Consider the following 25,889-nt stretch of genomic DNA (forward strand, 5'->3'; position numbering starts at 1 on the left):
GTGGAAGTCCAACAAAAATATCCATAATGATACGCTCCCACTTCAACTCAGGAATCTCTATCTTCTGAAGCAACCTACCAGGTCTCTGATGCTTACACTTTACTTGCTGACAATTTAAACACCGAGCTACATAAGCAACTATGTACTTCTTCATTCTCCCCTACCAATAATATTTCCGCAAATCTTGATACATTTTGGCAGCACCTAGATGAATAGAATACCGGGAACTGTGGGCCTCCTCAAGAATCAACTCACAAAGTCCATCTACATTGGGAACACAAATATGACCCTGTATCCTCAAAACTCAATCATCTCCAACAGTAACCTGCTTAGTACCACCGTGTCGCACTGTGTCCCTAAGGACAAACAAATGAGGGTCATCATACTGTCGCTCCCTGTTGTGCTCAAACAAAGAAGACTGAGCGACTGTACAAGCTAGAACATGACTGGGCTCTAAAACATCCAACCTCACGAACTGATTGGCCAAAGCCTGAACATCTGATGCAAGCGGTCTCTCACCGACTGGAATGTACGAAAGGCTGCCCATACTCGTTGCCTTTATACTCAAGGCGTCGGCCACCACATTGGCCTTCTCGGGGTGATACAAGATGGTGATATCATAGTGTTTCAATAGCTACAATAACCTCCTCTGCCTCAAATTGAGATCCTTTTGTTTGAACAAATACTGTAGACTTCGATGATTCGTGAAAACCTCGCACGACACGCCGTAAAGGGAATGCCTCCAGATCTTCAGCGCATGTACAATGGCTGCCAGCTCTAGATCGTGAACATAGTAATTCTTCTCACGGACCTTCAACTGCCACGACACATATGTGATCACCCTGCCATCCCGCATCAATACTACTCCAAGCCCAATATAAGATGCATTACAATATACCGTATAAGATCCTGAACCTGTGGGCAACACCAACACCGGCGTTGTAGTCAAAGAAGTCTTGAGCTTCTGGAAGCTCGCCGTAACCTCGTCTAACCATCTAAATGGGGCACCCTTCTGGGTCAATCTCGTCAATAGGGCTACTATAGACGAAAACGCCACCACAAACCGATGGTAATAACCCGACAAACCCAAGAAACTCCAGATCTCCATTACTGAAGTGGGTCTAGGCCAGTTCTGAATAGCCTCAATCTTCTTAGAATCCATCTGAATGCCCTCTGCCGATACTACGTGCCCCAAGAAAGCGACCGAGTCCAACTAAAACTAACACTTTGAAAACTTCGCATACAATTGTCTATCCCTCAGAGTCTGAAGTACAATCCGAAGATGCTGCTCGTGCTCCTATCGACTGCGGGAGTAGATCAAGATATCATCAATAAACACAATCATGAAAGAATCCAGATATGGCTTGAACACCCAGTTCATCAAATTCATAAATGTTGCTGGGGCATTTTGTCATCCCAAATGACATCACTAGAAACTCATAATGCCCATATCGAGTCCGAAAAGATATCTTAGGGACATCGGATGTCCTAATCCTCAACTGATGGTATCCATACCTCAAATCAATCTTCGAAAATACCTTGGCACCCTGAAGTTGATCAAACAAGTCATCAATCCTCGGCAATGGATACTTGTTCTTGATGGAGACTTTATTCAACTGTCGATAATCTATGCGCATCCTCATCGATCCATCCTTCTTCTTTACAAACAACACAGGCACACCCCCAAGGCAAAACACTAGGTCTAATGATGCCCTTATCAAGCAAATCTTGCAACTGCTCCTTCAATTCTTTCAACTCTAGCGGGGCCACATGGTATGGCAGAATAGAAATGGGCTGAGTACCCGGAGCTAAATCATTACAAAAGTCAATATCTCTATCGGGTGGCATCCCCGACAGATCTGCAGGAAACACCTCTGGAAACTCATGAACAACTAGTACTGAATCCATGGAAGGAACCTCGGCACTAGAATCGCATACATAAGCCAAATAAGCTAGACACCCCTTCTCAACCATATGTCTAGCCTTCATATAAGAGATAACCCTGTCGGTAGAATGTCTAGGAGTCCTCCTCAACTCTAATCAAGGAAACCCCGACACAGCTAAGGTCACCATCTTGGCGTGGCAATCCAATATAGCATGATCAGGTGGCAGCCAATCCATACCCAAGATGACATAAAAATCTACCATATCGAGAAGTAGGAGATCTACGCTAGTCTCAAGACTCCCAATGGTAACCTCACACAAACGATATACACGATCTACACTAAAAGAGTCTCCCACAAGTGTGGACACATACATAGGAGCACTCAAAGAATCACGAGATACAACTAAATATGAAGCAAAGTAGGATGACATGTAGGAATAAGTAGATCCCGGATCAAACAGAACTAAAGCATCCCTATGGAAAACTGAAACAATACCTGTGATAACAGCGTCAGATGACTCAGCCTTAGGCCTGGCTGGGAAAGGATAACATTGGGGCTGGGCCCCACCATTCTGAACCACGTCTCTAGGACGACCTCTAACTGGTTGGCCTCCACATCTAACGGCCTGACCTCCACCTCTAACAGCCTGACCTCCACCTCTGGCTGTCTCAACCCTGCCTCTAGCTGGATGAGTAGGCGGTGAAGCAACCAGTGCCAGAACCATGGCACGAGAACACTGCTACTCTAAGCTACCCGGTGCCCGAGTACAAAATCTAGCAATATGCCTCGAGTCACCGTAAGTATAACAGGACCTCGGCTGCTTTGACTGCTGACCCTGAAACTGACCCTGTCGACCTAAGTAACCACCCTTAAAACTCTGGAGCGAAGGTGAACTAATAGGAGCTGGTGGTGCAGTGTAGGCTAGCTGATCGGGATGAGGCAAATCAGGGCCGCAACCACCTGAAGCACTGTGAGATGCCTGGAGCGATGAATGATACGGCCTGGGAGGATGGCCTCTACTGAAAATACCCTTACCTTCAGACGGGGTGCCACTGAACCCACCAGAATGACGAGGCCTCTCATCAGACCCCTGCCCCCTCTCTTGAGCAAGAACTACCTCGATCCACCTAGCAACATTAGCAGCCGTCTGAAAGGAAATCTCACTCCCAGTCTCCTTGGACTTCTGTATCCTGATAGGGTAGCGAGTCCATCAATAAACCTCCTTACCCTCTCTCTCTCTCTCTCTAGGAAGCAGAAGGAGAGCATGACGGGCTAGATCAACAAAACGAGTCTCGTACTGAGTAATAGTCATTTTTCCCTGTTGGAGATGCTCGAACTGCCTGCGGTAATCCTCTCTCAGTGTGATAGGAAGGAACTTCTCTAGGAATAGCTGAGAGAACTAGTCCCAAGTAAGAACAGGCGACCCAACTGGTCTGGTCAACATGAAATCCCTCCACTACCTCTTGACGGAACCCGTCATCTGAAATACAGAAAAATCGACCCTATTGGTGGACGTCTCGACTATACCCATCTTCCGCAGCACCTCATGGGAGCGGTCAAGATAATCCTATGGGTCCTCAGAAGGTGCACCACTAAAGTGAACTAGGAAGAGCTTTGTGAACTTGTCCAATCTCAATAAGCCCTCAGAAGACATGGCAGGCCTATCACCGGCCTGTACCACAATAACTGGATTCACTACCCCAACTGGCAAGACTGCTAGAGACTGATACTAGGGAGCAATCTGCTCCGGAGTGTGAGTAGTGGGAGTCTGTGCTCCTCCCCCAGCCTGAGAGATGGCTGGTGCCACAGGAAATGCACCGGCCTGTTCCACACTCTCCATATGGCCCACCAAACGGACTAGAGTGTCCTGAAGCACTAGGGTGGCGATGAACCCCTCCGGGACCTGAGCTGGTCCAACAGATACAGTCTGAGCTGGAACATCCTCATCGAAATCTACCTGAGGCTCCACTACTGGTGCTGCTACTCGAGATCTAGGCTGAGCTCTGCCTTTGCCTCGACTACTAGCGCGACCTCCGTCTCATCCTCTGCCACTAGTAGGAGTTGCCACTGGGGGCTCCGGCTACTGTCCAGCTGAAGATGTTTCATGTGCTCTCACCATCTGTAGGATGATAAGAAAAGAAGAGTTCAATCAGCAATGATAGAACAAAATCGCATGATAAAGAAGAATAGAAGTGAAATTTGTTCCTAAACTTCATAGCCTCTGGAAGATAAGTACAGACGTCTCCGTACCGATCCTTCAGACTCTACTAAGCTTGCTCGTGACTCGTGAGACCTAAGTAACCTAGTGCTCTGATACCAACTTGTCACGACGTGAAATTTCTACCTTCGGGGCCGTGATGGCGCCTAACATTTCACTTGCTCGGCAAGCCAATGTTAGAGGATCTTTAAGCCAATTTTTAATCAATTCAATTAAGTAAAACCAATTACGCCCGAAAAGAAACTAAAACGGAATACAAATAACATAAAACCAATAATATCTAGGTACAACCTGTATCTAGAGTCACAAGTTCACGAGCTTCTAAAATCTCTATAAAATAGGGTTTGAAATAAATACAACTGTCTCGAATGAAAAGAACAATAAATAGGGGAAATGGAAGGAGACTTCAAGGTCTGCGGACGCGAGCAGATATACCTCGAGTCTCCAAATGCAAATCTGAGCTGGTACGCTTCACGGATAGCTGGGACCAATACCAAAATTTGCACAAGAAGTGCAGAGTGCAATAAGAGTACAACCGACCCAATGTACTCCATAAAGGTCGAGCCTAACCTCGATGAGGTAGTTACAAGGTTATGACAGGACACCGACATAATTAAACTTGTACAGACGGAAATATATATATACAACATAACATTAAATAAAGAATTAACAAGTACTATTGGGAGGGGACTGTCACGCCCCAAAACCAGAGGAGCGCGACCAGTGCTCAACCGAGTGAACCCGGCCAAGCAAGCCTATTAGATTTCCTTCTAACCAAACTCATTCATGAATAAAGAGAATATATATGTTTTCGTTAATTAACCAATAAAGAGATCATGTTGCAATACCAATTTCTTACCATAAGTTACTTTATTTTAATGTCTCAATTCCAAACACATTTTTCATAATCTGAAGTGGAAATAGTAATTCAAGCACAACACTCGAGTTTGACTTCCCCACCACCATCATACAAACCACACTATGTCTACGGAGCCTCTATAGATAAAGATGAGTTCAGTGATAATGCCGGCAACAAGGCCCCGGCTATACCTCAAAAAACAAATACACAAAGAACAAAAGATACATGACCCCGGGATGAAGTGGGGCTCACCAAGTCAGCTGGGAAGAAGGTGTGCTACTATATCTGATCAATATCTCCTGATGTGGAACCACCTGCATCCATTTAAAGATGCAGTGCCCCCGGCAAAAGGGACATTAGTACCGTCGAATAGTACTAGTATGAAAACTAAACACCAATTTAAGAATTCAGAAATACAAGGTGAATATTGTTACAACCCAAATTCGCATATCATAGATCACGCCGTAAGGTAGTCGACGTAAATCCAAGAAGAGATTATCTTTGAGATGATAATAAGTTAATCCTATTGGTCTTAAACGATACAAGGGTGTATAAGAGTGGTTAACAAGTATTTGAAGTTAAGCTAATCAAGGATGTTGTAACCCGTATTTTCGGGTAACACTAGAGGTGATTAATTGTCCCAAGAGGTAATGTTTTAATGTATTTAAATCATATAATATCCGTATCATAAGTTTTGAAGTCAAGCAAGTTATGAAACAAAAGTCGATAAAAGTTGTCGCAACTTAGGTTTATAATTTAACTTAAACTTTAGGTTAAATGTTACTGCATTTTACTCCCAATGTGCTTGGAATTATGGGGTGATCTACCTATCAAATTGAAGATCTATGAGTCTATTTTCCAACGCATTAAACCGTTCGTCGATACGATCTCGGAATAGAGAGATATTCGCGTTTTTGCGAGAGTGCGCCAAGCTGCTCTCTATGGGGCCCACAAAGGCGGTTTAAGACATTTGGACATATATAAGATAACTCAACCCCGTTTTAAGTCATTATTTTTCAGTATATTCAGACCTTATAACCCTAAAAACATTCTCTCAAGGTTCTCTCATGATCCAAGACCCAAACAAAGGGCAAACAACACAAATCAAATGTCGGGAATCCCGTGGTGCTAGTAAGTTTCTTGTTTTTCTTGTTGTTGCTGATTTTTGTGTTGTTCCAGCTCGTGTGGGAGGTTGTTTTAAGTGCTTTATGTTCTGTAAATACACCTTCAAGTTTTTAATATCAACCCTAGGTGATTTCAAGTCTTCTAAAGTAATTCTAGTGCCGAAAAACCCGAATTAATTGCTAGTTTCGCTTCCTTGTTCTTGTGGCAGAATTGAAGGGATATTTCGTGGAAAATTAAGGTCAAATTGGAGTTGTTCTTTCTGTTTAAAGGTAATGAACCTCTTACTCTATATATATTTAAGATTATCCAAGTTGTGGCTAAGTCGTTGATGCTAGAACTTGTGAAATATATATCGAAAGGCTTGGTAGTAATGTTGTTAGTTGGTGGACTGTTTTGGAGGCTCAATATGATTATTAATGATGTTTTTTGGGCTGTTTGGTGATTGTATTGACTTGTGTGAAGTCATATAAATAGGGGAGGTGCTGTCCGTTTCATCGTAAAATAGGTTGCGGTCGATACATAATAGTTACGACGCTTAAACGATAATGATAGTGTCATTTCTTTTATTGTAGACTAAGGAGTCGTGACATTTGCATAGCTTGAGGTTGGGCAGTATATACAAGGTATGTGAGGCTATCCCCTTCATTCTTTTGCACGACTCCAATTGTACATAATGTAATGAACGAGCTCCCAAAGATACTCTACTCTTAGAAGCTAGCAGTACTTACCGAGCCCTATGATGGCCGGGTACGTTTTACCGAGCCTATTATGGCCGGGTACGATATGATGATGATGATGCCCACAAAGGCATATGTTTTAAACGTTTATGTATATATATATGTATGTATCATGTATTTCATGTCAGTAGCCCTCAGAGGTACCCAGATGTCACAGGTTGTATATTCCCTATCACTGTTTACATTATTGTTCTTACTTATGCTATTCTGCCTTACATACTCAGTACTTTATTCGTACTGACGTCCTTTTTATTTGTGGACGCTGCATGTCGTGCTGCAGGTCCTGATAGACGGGTAGACGCAGCTCCCCCATCACAGTAGGCTATCCGGTTCAGCGTTATTGGCAAGATCCTTTCTCCGAACTTGCCGTGGTCTTGGTATGCATTTTTGTTATAGACATTATGGGTATGTCGGGGCCCTGTTCCGGCAATGTTGTAGCACTTATGTTCTTTTAGAGGCTCATAGACAGGTGTCGACTCATGTATGGTTTGGAATGCCTTGTCGGCTGATTTTTATTGTATAGTCTTTCATGGCACCATGGTAGCTCGTACCTTATATATAGTTTCTTGACAGTCTTGTCGTCCCATGTTACGTATGTTCATGACATTATCTTTCATTGTTGGATGTTCATGATCCATGTCTTTCATTTATATTGGTCTTGTCGGCCCTTAAAGATAATAAGGAAGGTTAGATAAAATGTACGTTGGTGCTCGGCAAGTATGGCCCGGGTGCTAGTCATGACCCTCCAGTTGGGTCGTGACAAACTTGGTATCAGAGCAAGTCTGTCCTAGGGGTTGTCTATGAGCCGTGTCTAGTAGAGTTTTGATTATGGATGTGTAGCGCGCCACATTTATAATCAGGAGGCTACATGACATCTAGGGTTGTTACCTTCTTCCTAAATCTAGATCGTGCGTAGAGTTGAGTTGTAAGTGTTCATATCTAATATTCACATTGTTTTCTTTCAGCGATGCCTTCGACTAGGAAGCAAGCGATTAGTAAACGGCTTGATACAGCTGTGGGCGAGGGTAACATTCAGGTCCCTCCAGCCAGAGCAGGCCAAAGTGAGGCTCAGAGTGAGATGCCGTCTCATACCTCTCCGTCTCCTCCAGAGGATATTAGGAGGCACCCAGTACATCCAGTTCCACCGTCTGGCACTACAGACCACGATATGCGCAGTGCAGTGCAATTGTTGACTAGCTTGGTAGCTGCTCAGGCTCAGAGGCAGAATACCGGTGTTGCTGATAAACCGGTTAGTGCGAGAGTTCGTGATTTTATTAATCTAGACCCTCCAGTGTTTACCGGATCAGATCCCAAGGAGGACCCACAAACATTTATTGATCAGGTTCATCGTACATTGCGGGTTATGCATGCTAGTGATACGGAGGCAGTAGAGTTGGCTTCTTATCGGTTACGGAATTTAGCGGTTTTCTGGTATGATAGTTGGGAGAGATCTAGGGGTCCGAACGCTCCTCTAGCCGTGTGGAAGGAATTTTCTGAGGCCTTTCTTCGTCACTACTTGCCAGTTGAGATACGACGAGCAAGAGCTGATAAGTTCTTGAACCTTCGACAGGGTAATATGAGTGTACGAGAGTATAGTATACAATTTGATTCTTTAGCAAGGTATGCTCCCCATATGGTGGCCGAAATGAGTGATAGGGTGCATCTGTTCGTGAACGGGTTGGGACCACATCTGATAAATGAGTGCACAACAGCCTCCTTGGTAGAGGGCATGGATATTTCCCGTATTCAGGCTTATGCCCAGACCCTAGAGGATCGTAAGCGCCAGCAAAGGGCAGATAGGGAGCAGGATAGGGGCCAGCATAAGAGGGCGAGATTTGCAGGGTATTCTGATGAGTTCAGAGGCAGTATCAGGCCCCAATCTTCGAGGAGTTCGGCGCCACCTGTAGCTAGTGCTCCTCCACAGTTTCAGAGGCCTCGGTATGATCGATTTACCTATTCTGGTTCAGGTCAGAGTTCGAGGGCATCAGGTTCACAATTTCATAGAGATACGAGTCAGACGAGACCCCCAACACCTCGTTGTGATCAGTGCGGCAAGGCCCACTTTGGACTGTGCCGTCGAGGTTTCGATGCGTGCTATTCTTGCGGACAGCCTGGCCATATGATGCGGGATTGTCCTAACAGAGGAGGTGGTGGTATGGCTCGACCGACTGGATCTGTGTCTGGTTCTTCCTCATCAGTTCGACCTCCAGCACAAGGTTTTCAGCAGTCGACAGGTCGTGGTAGAGGTAGAGGTTCAGTGCCGAGTTCGAGTGGTGCTCAAAATCGAACCTATGCTCTAGTAGGTCGACAAGATCTCGAATCGTCTCCGGATGTTGTTACAGGTATATTGTCTGTGTTTTCTTATGATGTATATGCGCTAATTGATCCAGGATCTACCTTATCATATGTTACACCCTTTGTGGCTAATAAGTTTGGCATTGAACCTGAATTGATAAGTAAACCACTTGCGGTATCCACTCCGTTAGGAGATTCTGTGATTGCTAGAAGGGTATATAAAGGTTGCACTGTGATGATTTGTAGTCGTCAAACCTCGGCAAATTTATTTGAGTTAGAAATGGTTGATTTCGATGTGATAATGGGAATGGACTGGTTGGCCTCATGCTATGCAACTGTTGACTGTCGTACGAAGATGGTTAGGTTTCAGTTTCCGGGTGAACCCACCATTGAATGGAAGGGGAACATTGCTATGCCGAAAGGTAGGTTTATTTCCTATCTTAAGGCAAGGAAGATGATCTCAAAAGGTTACATTTATCATCTTGTTCGTGTTAGGGATGTGGAGGCGAAGCCGCCTACTCTACAATCCATCCCCGTGGTCAATGAATTTCCAGATGTTTTCCCAGATGAACTCCCAGGCCTTCCTCCTGAAAGGGAGATTGAGTTTAGCATTGATGCGTTGCCTGACACTCAACCGATCTCTATCCCTCCATACAGGATGGCCCCGGCAGAGTTGCGAGAGTTGAAGGCGCAGTTGAAGGACTTGCTGGATAAGGGTTTCATTAGGCCTAGCACTTCACCTTGGGGTGCACCAGTCTTGTTCGTGCGGAAGAAAGATGGGTCGTTAAGGATGTGTATCGATTATCGACAGTTGAATAAGTTTACAATAAAGAACAAGTATCCACTTCCAAGGATTGATGACCTGTTTGACCAACTCCAGGGTGCCAAGTATTTCTCCAAGATTGACTTGCGTTCAGGGTATCATCAGGTAAGGGTTAAGGATAAGGATATTCCAAAGACGGCCTTCCGGACAAGATATGGGCACTTTGAGTTCTTGGTGATGTCGTTCGGGCTAACAAATGCCCCAGCAGCTTTTATGGATCTCATGAATAGTGTATTCAGGCCCTATCTTGATGTGTTCGTGATCGTATTCATTGATGACATTCTGGTGTATTCTCGTTCGGAGGCGGAACATGCGGGCCACTTGCGGATAGTATTACAGACCCTTCAGGATCATAAGTTATATGCTAAGCTCTCTAAATGTGAATTCTGGCTGAACTCAGTAGCATTCCTTGGCCATGTGATATCTGATGAGGGTATTAGTGTCGACACTCAGAAGATCGATGCAGTGAAGAATTGGCCGAGACCTACAACACCATCAGAAGTCCGCAGCTTCCTGGGGCTAGCAGGGTATTATAGGCGGTTTGTAGAAGGGTTTTCCTCTATATCAGCACCATTGACTAAGTTAACACAGAAAGCTACCAAGTTCCAGTGGTCTGATTCTTGTGAACATAGTTTTCAGGAGCTAAAGAATCGATTGACATCTGCGCCAGTGCTCACTCTCCCAGAAGGAACAGAAGGTTATGTGGTATATTGTGATGCCTCAGGTATAGGTTTGGGGTGCGTATTGATGCAACGTGGGAAGGTGATTGCTTATGCATCACGACAATTGAAGAAGCATGAAAAGAATTACCCGACTCATGATTTGGAATTGGCTGCAGTAATATATGCTTTGAAGATATGGCGGCACTACTTATACGGCGTCCATGTTGACATCTACACAGATCACAAAAGTTTACAATACATCTTCAAGCAGAAGGAGTTGAATTTGAGGCAGCGTAGGTGGCTTGAATTACTGAAAGACTATGACGTCGAGATATTGTACCATCCTGGTAAAGCCAATGTTGTGGCAGACGCTCTCAGCCGTAAGTCAATGGGAAGCTTAATACATATTGAGGCAGGTAGACAAGGGTTGACCAAAGAGCTTCACCAGCTGGCCAATATGAGAATCAGATTGTTGGACTCTGATGACGGAGGTGTTACTGTACAGAATACAGCAGAATCATCTTTGGTAGCCGAGGTAAAAGCACGGCAATATGAAGATCCTACCTTAGTAAGATTGAGAGAGGGAATTCAGCAGTGTAAGATTACAGCTTTCAAGATCGGAGGAGATGGGACACTGAGATACCAGGGCCGATTATGTGTGCCTAGTGTGGCAGGGTTGCGAGAGAAGATTATGATTGAGATTCATCAGTCCCGATATTCTATCCATCCTGGCTCGACAAAGATGTATCATGACGTTAAGGAGCAGTATTGGTGGGACAACATGAAGAAGTCTATTGCAGAATTTGTAGCCCAGTGTCCTAATTGTCAACAAGTAAAGATCGAGCATCAGAAACCCAGTGGATTGATTCAGAATATAGAGATTCCGACCTGGAAATGGGAGGTGATTAATATGGACTTCATTATTGGATTACCTCGCTCTTATCATAAGTTTGACTCCATTTGGGTGATAGTTGATCGACTTACAAAATCTGCCCATTTTCTACCAGTTAAGACAACTTACACGGCTGAAGATTATGCGAAGTTGTATATCAAGGAGATTGTTAGGCTTCATGGTGTGCCGGTATCTATTATATCAGACCGAGGAGCTCAATTTACGGCTAACTTTTGGAGGTCTTTTCAGAAGGGTTTAGGCACACAAGTAAATCTCAGCACTGCATTCCATCCGCAGACTGACGGACAGGCTGAACGTACCATCCAGACGCTGGAAGATATGCTACGAGCATGTGTTCTAGATTTTAAGGGGAATTGGGATGACCATCTGGCACTTATAGAATTTGCCTACAATAATAGCTACCATTCCAGTATTAAAATGGCCCCGTATGAGGCACTGTACGGGAGGAGATGTAGATCACCAGTTGGATGGTTCGAAGTCGGTGAGACAGAATTATATGGGCCAGATTTGATTTACCAAGCCATTGAGAAGGTGAAACTGATACAAGAGCGGCTGAGGACGGCACAAAGCAGGCAAAAATCTTATTCCGATGTCCGACGTCGTGATCTGGAATTTGAGGTTGGTGATTGGGTTTTCCTGAAGATCTCGCCGATGAAGGGTGTTATGCGTTTTGGGAAGAAGGGTAAGTTGAGTCCACGGTATATTGGGCCGTACAAAATTCTTCGACGAATTGGACAGGTTGCTTACGAGTTAGAATTGCCATCTGAATTGGAATTTGTCCACCCGGTATTCCATGTATCTATGTTGAGGAAATGTATTGGAGACCCTTCTCGGGTCGTCCCTATCAAAGATGTACAAGTTACAAAGGATCTATCATATGATGAACTGCCAGTGGCTATATTAGATCGACAAGTCCGCAAGCTGAGAACAAAGGATGTAGCTTCCGTGAAAGTATTATGGAGGAACAAGAATATAGAAGAAATGACATGGGAAGCAGAAGAGGAGATGAAGTCTAAATACCCTTACCTATTCCAGAGTGAAAATAACGAGGATACCGGGGGAAAGAAGGACGCATTATAAGGTGAAACGGCTCTATGAGGTAAGCAATAGCTTGTGAATACTCTTTTTTTAATACAAAATGGTGATATGCAGATAATGTACATATCCATAATGCTTTGTATAGTCTTGTATGGCCATAGGTTGGGTTTAACTGCTTGCAAGTTTGGCTAGTGTCCATTTTATAAGGGAAACTCAGCCGGAAATCTCCGTCGGAATCCACGATGAGTTAGACACCCCATAAACCCTTACATTCGAGGACGAATGTTCCTAAGGGGGAGAGGATGTTACAACCCAAATTCGCATATCATAGATCACGCCATAAGGTAGTCGACGTAAATCCAAGAAGAGATTATCTTTGAGATGATAATAAGTTAATCCTATTGGTCTTAAACGATACAAGGGTGTATAAGAGTGGTTAACAAGTATTTGAAGTTAAGCTAATCAAGGATGTTGTAACCCGTATTTTCGGGTAACACTAGAGGTGATTAATTGTCCCAAGAGGTAATGTTTTAATGTATTTAAATCATATAATATCTGTATCATAAGTTTTGAAGTCAAGCAAGTTAGGAAACAAAAGTCGATAAAAGTTGTCGCAACTTAGGTTTATAATTTAACTTAAACTTTAGGTTAAATGTTACTGCATTTTACTCCCAATTTTCTTGGAATTATGGGGTGATCTACCTATCAAATTGAAGATCTATGAGTCTAGTTTCCAACGCATTAAACCGTTCGTCGATACGATCTCGGAATAGAGAGATATTCGCATTTTCGCGAGAGTGCGCCAAGCTGCTCTCTATGGGGCCCACAAAGGCGGTTTAAGACATTTGGACATATATAAGATAACTCAACCCCGTTTTAAGTCATTATTTTTCAGTATATTCAGACCTTATAACCCCAAAAATATTCTCTCAAGGTTCTCTCATGATCCAAGACCCAAACAAAGGGCAAACAACACAAATCAAATGTCGGGAATCCCGTGGTGCTAGTAAGTTTCTTGTTTTTCTTGTTGTTGCTGATTTTTGTGTTGTTCCAGCTCGTGTGGGAGGTTGTTTTAAGTGCTTTATGTTCTGTAAATACACCTTCAAGTTTTTAATATCAACCCTAGGCGATTTCAAGTCTTCTAAAGTAATTCTAGTGCCGAAAAACCCGAATTAATTGCTAGTTTTGCTTCCTTGTTCTTGTGGCAGAATTGAAGGGATATTTCGTGGAAAATTAAGGTCAAATTGGAGTTGTTCTTTCTCAAATTGGAGTTGTTCTTTCTGTTTAAAGGTAATGAACCTCTTACTCTATATATATTTAAGATTATCCAAGTTGTGGCTAAGTCGTTGATGCTAGAACTTGTGAAATATATATCGAAAGGCTTGGTACTAATGTTGTTAGTTGGTGGACTGTTTTGGAGGCTCAATATGATTATTAATGATGTTGTTTGGGCTGTTTGGTGATTGTATTGACTTGTGTGAAGTCATATAAATAGGGGAGGTGCTGTTCGTTTCATCGTAAAATAGGTTGCGGTCGATACATAATAGTTACGACGCTTAAACGATAATGATAGTGTCATTTCTTTTATTGTAGACTAAGGAGTCATGACATTTGCATAGCTTGAGGTTGGGCAGTATATACAAGGTATGTGAGGCTATCCCCTTCATTCTTTTGCACGACTCCAATTGTACATAATGTAATGAACGAGCTCCCAAAGATACTCTACTCTTAGAAGCTAGCAGTACTTACATTGCTGCCCTTCTTATGAAACGATTGATATTGATGTTACTTCTCTTATTCTTATATTATCAATGTTGTTGGTAGTTCCTAATTCTTATAAGATTCTTGATGAAGAGTTAATCCTAATAACGTGTACGAAGGATACCGACCTTACGTCACTCCGAAAGGTTCAAAATATGATTCCAACGAGTCCAGCATGCATCATATATATGTATCTATTTTACTCTACCGAGCCGCGCTATAGTCGGCTGGGTATGGCACCTATTGTGCAACCACTGATCAGTTGGGTTTTACCGAGCTCCACGTGGCCGGGTACGATTCTACCGAGCCCTATGATGGCCGGGTACGTTTTACCGAGCCTATTATGGCCGGGTACGATATGATGATGATGATGCCCACAAAGGCATATGTTTTAAACGTTTATGTATATATATATGTATGTATCATGTATTTCATGTCAGTAGCCCTCAGAGGTACCCAGATGTCACAGGTTGTATATTCCCTATCACTGTTTACATTATTGTTCTTACTTATGCTATTCTGCCTTACATACTCAGTACTTTATTCGTACTGACGTCCTTTTTATTTGTGGACGCTGCATGTCGTGCTGCAGGTCCTGATAGACGGGTAGACGCAGCTCCCCCATCACAGTAGGCTATCCGGTTCAGCGTTATTGGCAAGATCCTTTCTCCGGACTTGCCGTGGTCTTGGTATGCATTTTTGTTATAGACATTATGGGTATGTCGGGGCCCTGTTCCGGCAATGTTGTAGCACTTATGTTCTTTTAGAGGCTCATAGACAGGTGTCGACTCATGTATGGTTTGGAATGCCTTGTCGGCTGATTTTTGTTGTATAGTCTTTCATGGCACCATGGTAGCTCGTACCTTATATATAGTTTCTTGACAGTCTTGTCGTCCCATGTTACGTATGTTCATGACATTATCTTTCATTGTTGGATGTTCATGATCCATGTCTTTCATTTATATTGGTCTTGTCGGCCCTTAAAGATAATAAGGAAGGTTAGATAAAATGTACGTTGGTGCTCAGCAAGTATGGCCCGGGTGCTAGTCATGACCCTCCAGTTGGGTCGTGACAAATATGATGAACCAGTGCAGTAATAGAATAATACAGATAACTGTTTAAAACAGAGGAAGCTTATTAAGAGCTATCAATAACATTTATATGATTTAAGATGAGATCCTCTGTAACCATCTTCACACAAAGCGGCCCTGCCGCATCACCCGATGTATGAAGGTGGAGGTGTAAGTACAATACCTCAACTCTACTCAAGCGTCCCTGCCAACTTATTCCAATGTATGCGGGTGGATGTATAACCATAGTACCGAGAACCTACACAAGCGGCTATGACGTCTCACATCAATGTTTGCAGGTGGAAATACATCAACGATACCAATACTAACACAAAGCAGCTATGCCGTCTCAGCCCAATATATGCGAATGGAAATGCATCAACGATACCAATACCAACACAAAGCGGCTATGCCGCCTCACCCCAATGTATGCGGGTGGAAATGCATCAACGATACCAATACCAACACAAAGCGGCTATGCCGCCTCACCCCAATGTATACGGGTATATATATATATATATATATATAGTGGTGGTGCCACAATAATACCAAACTATACATAAAGCGGTCGTACCGCCTCACCCCAATGAATGCGGGTGGAGGTGCAGTCCCACAGTACCATAATCCCTACACAAAGCAGTTATGCCGCCTCTCCCCAATATATATACGGGTGGAGGTATATCACAATCACAATCTCTATACCATAATCCCCACATAAAGCGGTCATGCTGCCTCACCCCAATGTATGCGGGTGGAGGTGTATCACAATCACAATCTCTACACAACTTGGCATAATAACTTTCACCTAAATCACGACTAGAAATTATAATATGTGGATACATAATCCATAGTTTGGGACACATCCTCAACTTATAATACAATATGATAAGATCATTTGAAACCCGAATTGAACATATATCTTCATCAAAAAACTTATCGGAATACTCCATTTATAATAAACATCTCGGAACTTACAAGGAATCAGGAATTCCAATTCTTAAAGAAGAGTTTAGCCAACATACCTCAATTGAGCTTTCTTAAACTCTAAAACATTCTAGAATTCTTAGCAACTTCAATCTATTTTAGAAATATAACAAATTGAACCAAAATTAGGAAGATGATTATGGTTCTAGCTCATTTGAGCATTTTATCAAACACTGGGTGTGCATTGAGGTTTCAAAGTCCTTTTATGGAGGATTCCATCATCCCACAACCCAATCTTTATCATGCTTAGTTCAACAATCGTCCTACACCCCTTGATATCACATGCATGTAAAATAAACAACTCTTATGCCCAAAAATTATCTTGCTAATTACCCATTTTCAGATAATTTTGAAATTAGGGTTTAGGGTGTAGAATCTTACTTCTAGGATGAAGACCTAGTGAGCTTCCCTTCTTAATCTTCCAAAACTTGAGCAAGAATTGAAGAACAATAATTGAAGAACACCTTCTCACTCTAGGGTACTCTCTCTCACTCTAAAATATCAGATTATAGCTCAAAAATGTCCCAAATAGTGTATTTAACGAAATAGGGTCGGGTATTAAAAACCCAAAATTGGAGCTCCGGAACGAAGTATGCAATCGCATAACCGATATGCGGACCGCATACCGGTCGTATAATTGGTTACAAAGTAGCCAAAAGAACTATGTGTGTATGCAGTCCCTATGCAGTCCGCAAAACTGTTATGTGGTCGCATAATGCACCGCATAATAGTTATGCGGTCGCATAGTTGACTGCATAGCTGCTTCCAAAATGGCCCTCTCTTGCTCACTTCTGCGGACATTATGCGGCCTGCAGAATGATTATGCGGTCGCATAATGGACCATATAAACGCACTTTTCCGGCAAAAGTTTTCCTTTACTTTCCCGTGCACTGTTCAACCCAAGGGCTTTACACTTAAGAACTTATTTTCTTTGCAAATTTCAGAGGGCTTTACACGTAAGAACTTCGAAATTTTCCGGGGTGTTACATTCTTCCGCGCTTAGGATCATTCGTCCTCAAATGAGGGTAAAAATCTGTCATTAGCATCTTATGCAACTCAGTTTGTTTTATACCACACACTAGCAGCCCCAAATTTGACTAACTTCCTAAATTTCCAAAACTTTCGCCAGAGTTTCCTTTGTAATTAGGCCTATCCACCTGTCAGAGAGCACCAGAAACACATCCTAACAACATATACATATTCCAACGATATAACATAATACAAAACAACACCAACTGTGGCCTCATAAGCAATATATTTCCAGAAAGGAACACCCTTAATGCCAATTGTTCAAATGATACAAAATTCATAAAAAGTAAGTCTTATAATTTTTTCCTAGATCACAACTTTATAAATACATGGTCATTCAAACAAATAAGGATACATTTTCTTTATTTCTCCCTCAGCCTCCCAAGTAGCCTCTTCAACCTGTTAGTTTTGCCATAACACTTTCACGGATGTAATTTCTTTATTTCTCAACTTTCGGACTTGACTATCAAGAATGGCAACTCGAATTTATTCATAAGTCTATTTCTCATTTATCTCAATAGTCTCAACCGGAACAATGAGTGCCAAATCTCCAACTACTTTCTTTAACATAGACACATGAAATACCGGGTGTACTAATGACATCTCAAGTGATAATTCAAGCTTGTATGCCACCTCACCGATCCTCTGAATGATTTTGTACAGTCCGACATACCTCGAACTCAATTCCCTTTCTTACCAAATTGCATTACACCCTTCATGGGGGAAACTTTCAAGAATACCCAATCATCTTATTGGAACTCCATATCCCTACGACGAACATCCGAATAGGATTTCTAACAACTCTGAGCAATCTTCAATCGCTCCTTAATGATTTTAACTTTTTTCATAGCCTGATGCACAAGGTCTGGCCCTATCAAATCTGCTTCCCCAATTTCAAACCACCCAATGAAAGATCTACATCTCCTACCATATAAAGCCTCGAACGGTGCCATTTGAATGCTAACATGATAGCTATTGTTATATGAAAATTCTATGAGTGGTAAATGATCATCCCAGCTACCTTTGAAGTCCAGAACACAAGCGCGCAACATATCCTCAAGCGTCTAAATAGTCCGCTCTGTCTGCCCGTCAGTCTGCGGGTGAAAGGATGTGCTAAGATTCACCTAATTACCCAAACCTTGCTGACATTTCTTCCAAAACGTAGCAGTGAATTGTGCTCCTCGATTAGAAATGATGGAAACTGGGGTGCCATGCAACCTGACTATTTCTTTAATATACAACTGAGCATACTGCTCTCCACTGTGTCGGTAGACTTAACCGGTAAAAAGTGTTCTGATTTCGTGAGTCGATCCACAATCACCCAAATTGAGTCAAACTTGCGCGGAGTGCGCGGTAATCCTACCACAAAGTCCATATTTATCATTTCCCGCTTCCACATTGGAATTTCTATGTTCTGTGCCAACCCACCGGGCCTTTGGTGTTCGGCCTTCACTTGCTGACAATTTGGACATCTTGCCACAAAATCCGCCACATTCCTCTTCATATCATTCCACCAATAGACTTCCTTAAGATCATGATATATTTTTATAGAACCTGGGTGCACGAAGTACCTAAAAGTGTGAGCTTGAGTCATAATTCTTTCCCGGAGACCATCCACATTTGGAACACAGAGTCGCGCTTGGTACCTTAGTGTACCATCATCCATGCCAAGAGAAAAGGCCATGGTCTTATGTTTATGAATCCCCTCTTTCAACTGCACCAACAATGGATCGTTGTATTGCTTCTCTTTGACTTCCACAACAAGCGATGATTCAGCCCTATTTTGCACAATTACCCCTCCTTCACTAGAGTCTGCAAGACGAACTCCCAAACTAGCCAATCGGTGAAATTCCTTGGCTAATGGCCTCTAATATGCCTCCAAGTGAGCCAAACTACCCATAGATTTCCGGCTAAGAGCATCAGCCAAACATTGGTCTTTCCCGGATAATATAGAATATCAATGTCATAGTCCTTGAGTAACTCAAGCCATCTTCTCTGCCTCAGATTCAATTCCTTCTGCTTGAAAATATATTGAAGGCTCTTATGGTCCGTGAATATATCAACATGGACCCCATATAAATAATGACGCCAAATTTTCAATGCAAATACCACTGCCGCAAGTTCTAAATCATGTCTTGGATAGTTCTTTTCATGATTCTTTAGTTGCCTAGAAGCATAAGCTATCACCTTCCCATGTTGCATTAATACACACTCAAGCCCGATTCTTGAAGCATCATAATATAACACGAATCCATCTATACCCTCTGGTAGAGTCAACACCGGCGCCGTAGTCAATCTTGCTTTTAATTCCTGGAAACTCTTTTCACAAGCATCTGACCATTGGAGCTTAATTTCCTTCTGCGCCAATTTAGTCAATGGAGAGGCAAGAGTAGAAAACCCCTCCACAAACTTTCTATAATATCCAGCTAAGCCTAAGAAACTGCGAATCTTTGTTGGAGTTGTAGGCCTCGGCCAATTCTTCACAGCTGCAATTTTCTGAGGATCAACCTTAATCCCCTCACTAGAGACAACATGACCCAAGAATGTGACAGACTCGAGCCAAAATTCACATTTCAAAAATTTTGCATACAACTGGTGTTGATACAGATTCTGCAACATTGCCCTGAGGTGACCGGCATGGTCCTCTCTATTGTGTGAATATACAAGAATATCTTCAATAAACACTATCACAAAAGAATCGAGGAATGGCTTGAAAACGCGATTCATAAGATCCATGAAGGTTGCTGGGGCATTTGTTAGCCCAAAAGACATCACCAGAAATTCGAAATGCCCATACCGGGTTCTAAAAGCTATTTTCAGAATATCCCGCTCCCTGATCTTCAATTGGTAATACCCGGATCTTAAATCAATCTTGGAGAAGTACCTGGCACCTTGCAATTGATCAAACAAATCATCTATCCTTGGTAGTGGGTACTTATTCTTGATTGTGACCTTATTAGGTTGCCGATAGCCAATACACATTCTCAGTGACCCATCTTTCTTTCTTACAAAAAGGACCGGTGCGCCCCAAGGTGACACACTTGGCCGTATAAAACCCTTTTCTAACAAATCTCTCAATTGTTCCTTTAGCTCCTTTAATTCTGCCGGTGCCATTCTATAGGGTGGAATAGATATAGGTTGTGTGTCTGGCATCACATCAATCCCAAAATCAATCTCCCTGTCTGGTGGGATCCCAGGAAGTTCATCCAGAAAGACCCCCAGAAATTCATTCACAACAGGCACAGACTCATGTGTAGGTGCCTCAGCATCGGTGTCCGTAACCCGTACCAAATGGTAAATACATCCCTTATTGATCATTTTCGTGGCCTTTAGGTAGGAAATAAACCTACCCTTTGGCACCACATCATCACCCTTCCACTTAATAACTGGCTCATTTGGATATTCGAACCTAACAGTTCTAGTTCGGCAATCAAGCTTGGCAAAACATGAATAAAGCCAATCCATCCCCATTATCACATCAAAATCGACCATTCTCAATTCAATAAGATCGGCCACGGTGTCTCGACCACGCAATATGACAACACAATCCCTATAAACCCGTGCGGCCAAAATAGACTCACCAACCGGAGTAGATAAATAGAACGGCTCATAAAGTTGTTCTGGTTCTATCCCAAATTCCATAGCAACATAAGGTGTGACATATGACAAAGTGGAACCGAGATCAATAAGAGCATATACATCATGAGATTGGGCAATCAATATACCTGTGACAACATCTGGAGAAGCCTCTGATTCCCGACGTCTCTGCATAGCATAAAATTTGTTGCGTCCTCCCGAATTATGTGCACCACCCCTAGCTGCACCACGCCCTGTGGGTCCTAGGGTGCCTCGAGCTGGAGGTGTTATGGATGTAGTAGCTGCAGAATTAGCTGGTTGTGCCGCACCTCTGCCCATATTTCGGCGGGACGAGCGGCAATCTCTCTGAATGTGACCCCTCAAACCACACCCATAGCATACTGGTAGGTCCATAAAACAAGACCCAAAGTGCATCCTTCAACACTTAGGGCATGGAAGTCTGCGCTGATGAAACCTTCTGTCGGGCCGACCCTGCTGGTGGGGTCCCCTGTTGCCCTGACTGGGTCTAGATGACTGTGCACCCATCAAATACTGGGCAAATGATTGGGATGGTCCTGATGACACTCCCTTGAATGCTGACCTACCACCACCACTACCAGAAGAACCACCAAAGTTGTTCGCGGACCGGGCCTTGCTGCTACTCTGACGCTCCATTCTACTCTTCAATTTGTGGGTCTCTGTGGCTTGAGAAAATGCCACCATCTTACCATAGTTCATATCGGAATTCAAGGCAGTTGTAGAGGCCTCATTCATAACCAAGGGGCTAAGGCCTTGTACAAACCAGCGCACTCTAGCCTCCATAGTGGGCAACGTGTGAATAGTATACTTGGACAGGTGCGCAAACTCTATATGGTACTCCCATACATTCATACTACCCTGCTTCAGGCTTTTAAACTCAGCGGCATGAGCTGCCTTAGTTTCAGCAGGCAAGAAATGATCCATAAAGGCATCTGTGAACTCACCCCACCTTACCGGAGAGCTTCCCTCCTCACGGGATTCCTCCCACAACTCAAACCAAGAATAGGCCACCCCTTTTAGGCGGTAGGAGGCCAACTCTACTCCATACGTCTCTATAGCATGCATAACCCGAAGAGTTTTGTGCATCTCATCAATGAAGTCATGGGGGGTCCTCCTCGGGATTAGTACCCGTAAGCACTGGAGGATCTAACTGAAGAAACTTGTTCACCCTGGAACTAGTAGATTCCCCTGGATGACTGGAAAAAGTAGACCCAACACTCGATCTCTAGTCCTGAGAAGGCACTATCTGTGTCAACATTTGTATGGCTCCCTTAATATCAATATCAGACACACAAAAATAGAAAGCTGGAGCTGGAGGTGGAACTGGAATATCAGTTGGAGGGACCGTTGCACCCTCAATAGGTGTAGGGACAGGTGCGGTCTGATCAGTTGTAGTATCAGGCAGTGTAGTAGCTGGAGGAATATTCTCACTCCTTGGGTGCTCACCCGCATCATCAATTATAGGATCAACTGTCACTCCAGGGGTGACATTGGCTCTTTGGCCAGTTTTTTCCTTCTTCATAGGTGCCATGTACTAAAACTTAGAGCAACGCAGGAGATAAAGGAGGAATAATCTTACAACCAACTTTATCGCACGATCAAGAACATGAAAGAAGGGTATTATTCCTAAATGCCCATGTAGCATCCTAATTATAGATGTGGTCAACAACACACCAATAATAAGGACTCTACTAAACATGACTCTGAGACATCCTAGGACACTTTAAAACCTTAGGCTCTGATACCAAGTTTGTCACGCCCCTAAAAGCGAGAAGCGCGACCGGCGCTCAACCGAGTGAACCCGGCCAAGCAAGCGTATTAGATTTCCTTATACCCAAACTCATTCATGAATAAAGAGAATATATATGTTTTTATTAATCAACCAATAAACTGATCATGTTGCAATACCAATTTCATACCATCAGTTACTTTATTTAAAAGTCTCAATTCCAAACATATTTTTCATAATCTAAAGTGGAAATAGTAATTCAAGAACAACACTCGAGTTTGACTTCCCCAGCACCATCATACAACCCACACTATGTCTACGGAGCCTCTATAGATACAGATGAGTACAATGATAATGCCGGCAATAGGGCCTCGGCTATACCTCAAACAGAATATACAAAGAACAAAAGATACATGACCTTGGAATGAAGTGGGGCTCACCAAGTCAGCTGGGAAGAAGGTGTGCTGCTATCTCTGATAAATATCTCCTGCTGTGGAACCACCTGCATCCATTTAAAGATGTAGAACCCCCGGCAAAAGGGACGTTAGTACCGTCGAATAGTACTAGTATGAAAACTAAACACCAATTTAAGAATTCAGAAATACAAGGTGAATATGATGAACCAATGCAGCAATAGAATAATACAGATAACCGTTTAAACCATAGCAAGCTTATTAAGAGCTATCAATAAGATTTATAGGATTTAAGATGAAATCCTCTGTAACCATCTTCACACAAATCGGCCCCGCCTCCTCACCCGATATATGTAGGTGGAGGTGTAAGTACAATACCACAACTCTACTCAAGTGTCCCTGCCGCCTCACCCCAATGTATGCGGGTGGATGTATAACCACAGTACCACAACTCAAATCAAGCGACCCTGCCGCCTCACCTCAATGTACGCGGGTGGATGTATAACCATAGTACCAAGAACCTACGCAAAGCGGCTATGCCGCCTCACCCTAATGTATGCGGGTGGAAATGCATCAACGATACCAATACCAACACAAAGCGGCTATGCCGCCTCACCCCAATGTATGCAGGTGGAAATGCATCAATGATACCAATACCAACACAAAGCGGCTATGCCACCTCACCTCAATATATATATATATGTGAGTGGTGGTGCCAAAACAATACCAAACTATACACAAAGCGGTCCTACCGCCTCACCCCAATGTATGCGGGTGGAGGTGCAGTCCCACAATACCATAATCCCTACACAAAGCGGTCATGCCGCCTCACCCCAATATATATGCGGGTGGAGGTGTATCACAATCACAATCTCTATACCATAATCCCCACACAAAGCGGTCATGCCGCCTTACCCCAATGTATGTGGGTAGAGGTGTATCACAATCACAATCTCTACACAACTTGACATAATAACTTTTACCTAAATCGCGGCTAGAAATTAGAACATGTGGATACATAATCCATAGTTTGGGACACATCCTTAATTTATAATACAATATGATAAGAGCATTTGAAACCCGAATTGAACATATATCTTCATCACAAAACTTATCGGAATACTCCATTTATAATTAACATCTCGGAACTTACAAGGATATCGGGAATTCTAATTCTTAAAGAAGAGTTTAGCCAACATACCTCAATTGAGCTTCCTTAAACTCTAAAATATTCCGGAATTCTTAGCAACTTCAATCTATTTTAGAAATATAACAAATTGAATAAAAATTAGGAAGATGATTATGGTTCTAGCTCATTTAAGCATTTTATCAAACACTAGGTGTGCATTAAGGTTTCAAAGTCCTTTTATGGAGGATTCCATCATCCCACAACCCAATCTTTACCATGCTTAGTTCAACAATCGTCCTACACCCCTTGATATCATATGCATGTAAAATAAACAACTCACATGCCCAAAACTTATCTTGCTAATTACCTATTTTCAGATAATTTCGAAATTAGGGTTTAGGGTGTAGAATCTTACCTCTAGGATGAAGACCTAGTGAGCTTCACTTCTTAATCTTCCAAAACTTGAGCAAGAATTGAAGAACAATAATTGAAGAACACCTTCGAACTCTAGGGTACTCTCTCTCACTCTAAAATATCAGATTATAGCTCAAAAATGTCCCAAAGAGTGTATTTAACGAAATAGGGTCGGGTTTTAAAAATCCAAAAATGGAGCTCCGGAATAAGGTATGCGATCGCATAATCGATATGCGGACCGCATACCGGTCGCATAATTTATTACAAAATAGCCAAAAGAACTGTCTGTGTATGAGGTCACTATGCGGCCCGCATAACTGTTATGCAGTTGCATAATGCCTAGTCCGGCACCATGAAATATTATTTTCTTTGCAAATTTCACTGGGCTTTACACTTAAAAACTTCAAAATTTTTCGGGGTGTTACATTCTCCCTTGCTTAGGATCATTCATCCTCGAATGAGGGTAAAAATCCGTCATTAGCATCTTATGCGACTCAGTTTGTTTTATACCACACACTAGCAGCCCCAAATTTCACTAACTCCCTAAATTTCAAAAACATTTCGCCAGAGTTTACTTCTAATTAGTCCTATCCACATGTCAGAGAGCCCCTGAAACACATCCTAACAATATATACATATTCCAACGACATAACATAATACAAAACAACATCAATTGTGGCCTCATAAGCAATATATTTCCAGAAAGGAACACCCTTAATGCCAATTGTTCAAATGATACAAAATTCATAAAAAGTAAGTCGTATAATTTTTTCCTAGTTCACAACTTTATAAATACATGGTCATTCAAACAAATAAGGATACATTTTCTTCATTTCTCCCTCAGCCTCCCAAGTAGTCTCTTTAACTTGTTGGTTTCGCCATAACACTTTCACGGATGTAATTTCTTTATTTCTCAACTTTCGGACTTGCCTATCAAGAATGGCAACTAGAATTTATTCATAAGTCAATTTTTCATTTACCTCAATAGTCTCAACCGGAACAATGAGTGTCGGATCTCCAACTACTTTCTTCAACATAGACACATGAAACATCGGGTGTACTAATGACATCTCAGGTGGTAATTCAAGATTGTATGCTACCTCACCGATCCTCTGAATGATTTTGTACGGTCCAACATACCTCGGACTCAATTTTCCTTTCTTACCAAATCGCATTACACCCTTTATGG

This window comes from Nicotiana tabacum, chromosome 23 (assembly GCF_000715075.1).
Source record: "Nicotiana tabacum cultivar K326 chromosome 23, ASM71507v2, whole genome shotgun sequence".
Lineage (NCBI taxonomy): Eukaryota > Viridiplantae > Streptophyta > Magnoliopsida > Solanales > Solanaceae > Nicotiana > Nicotiana tabacum.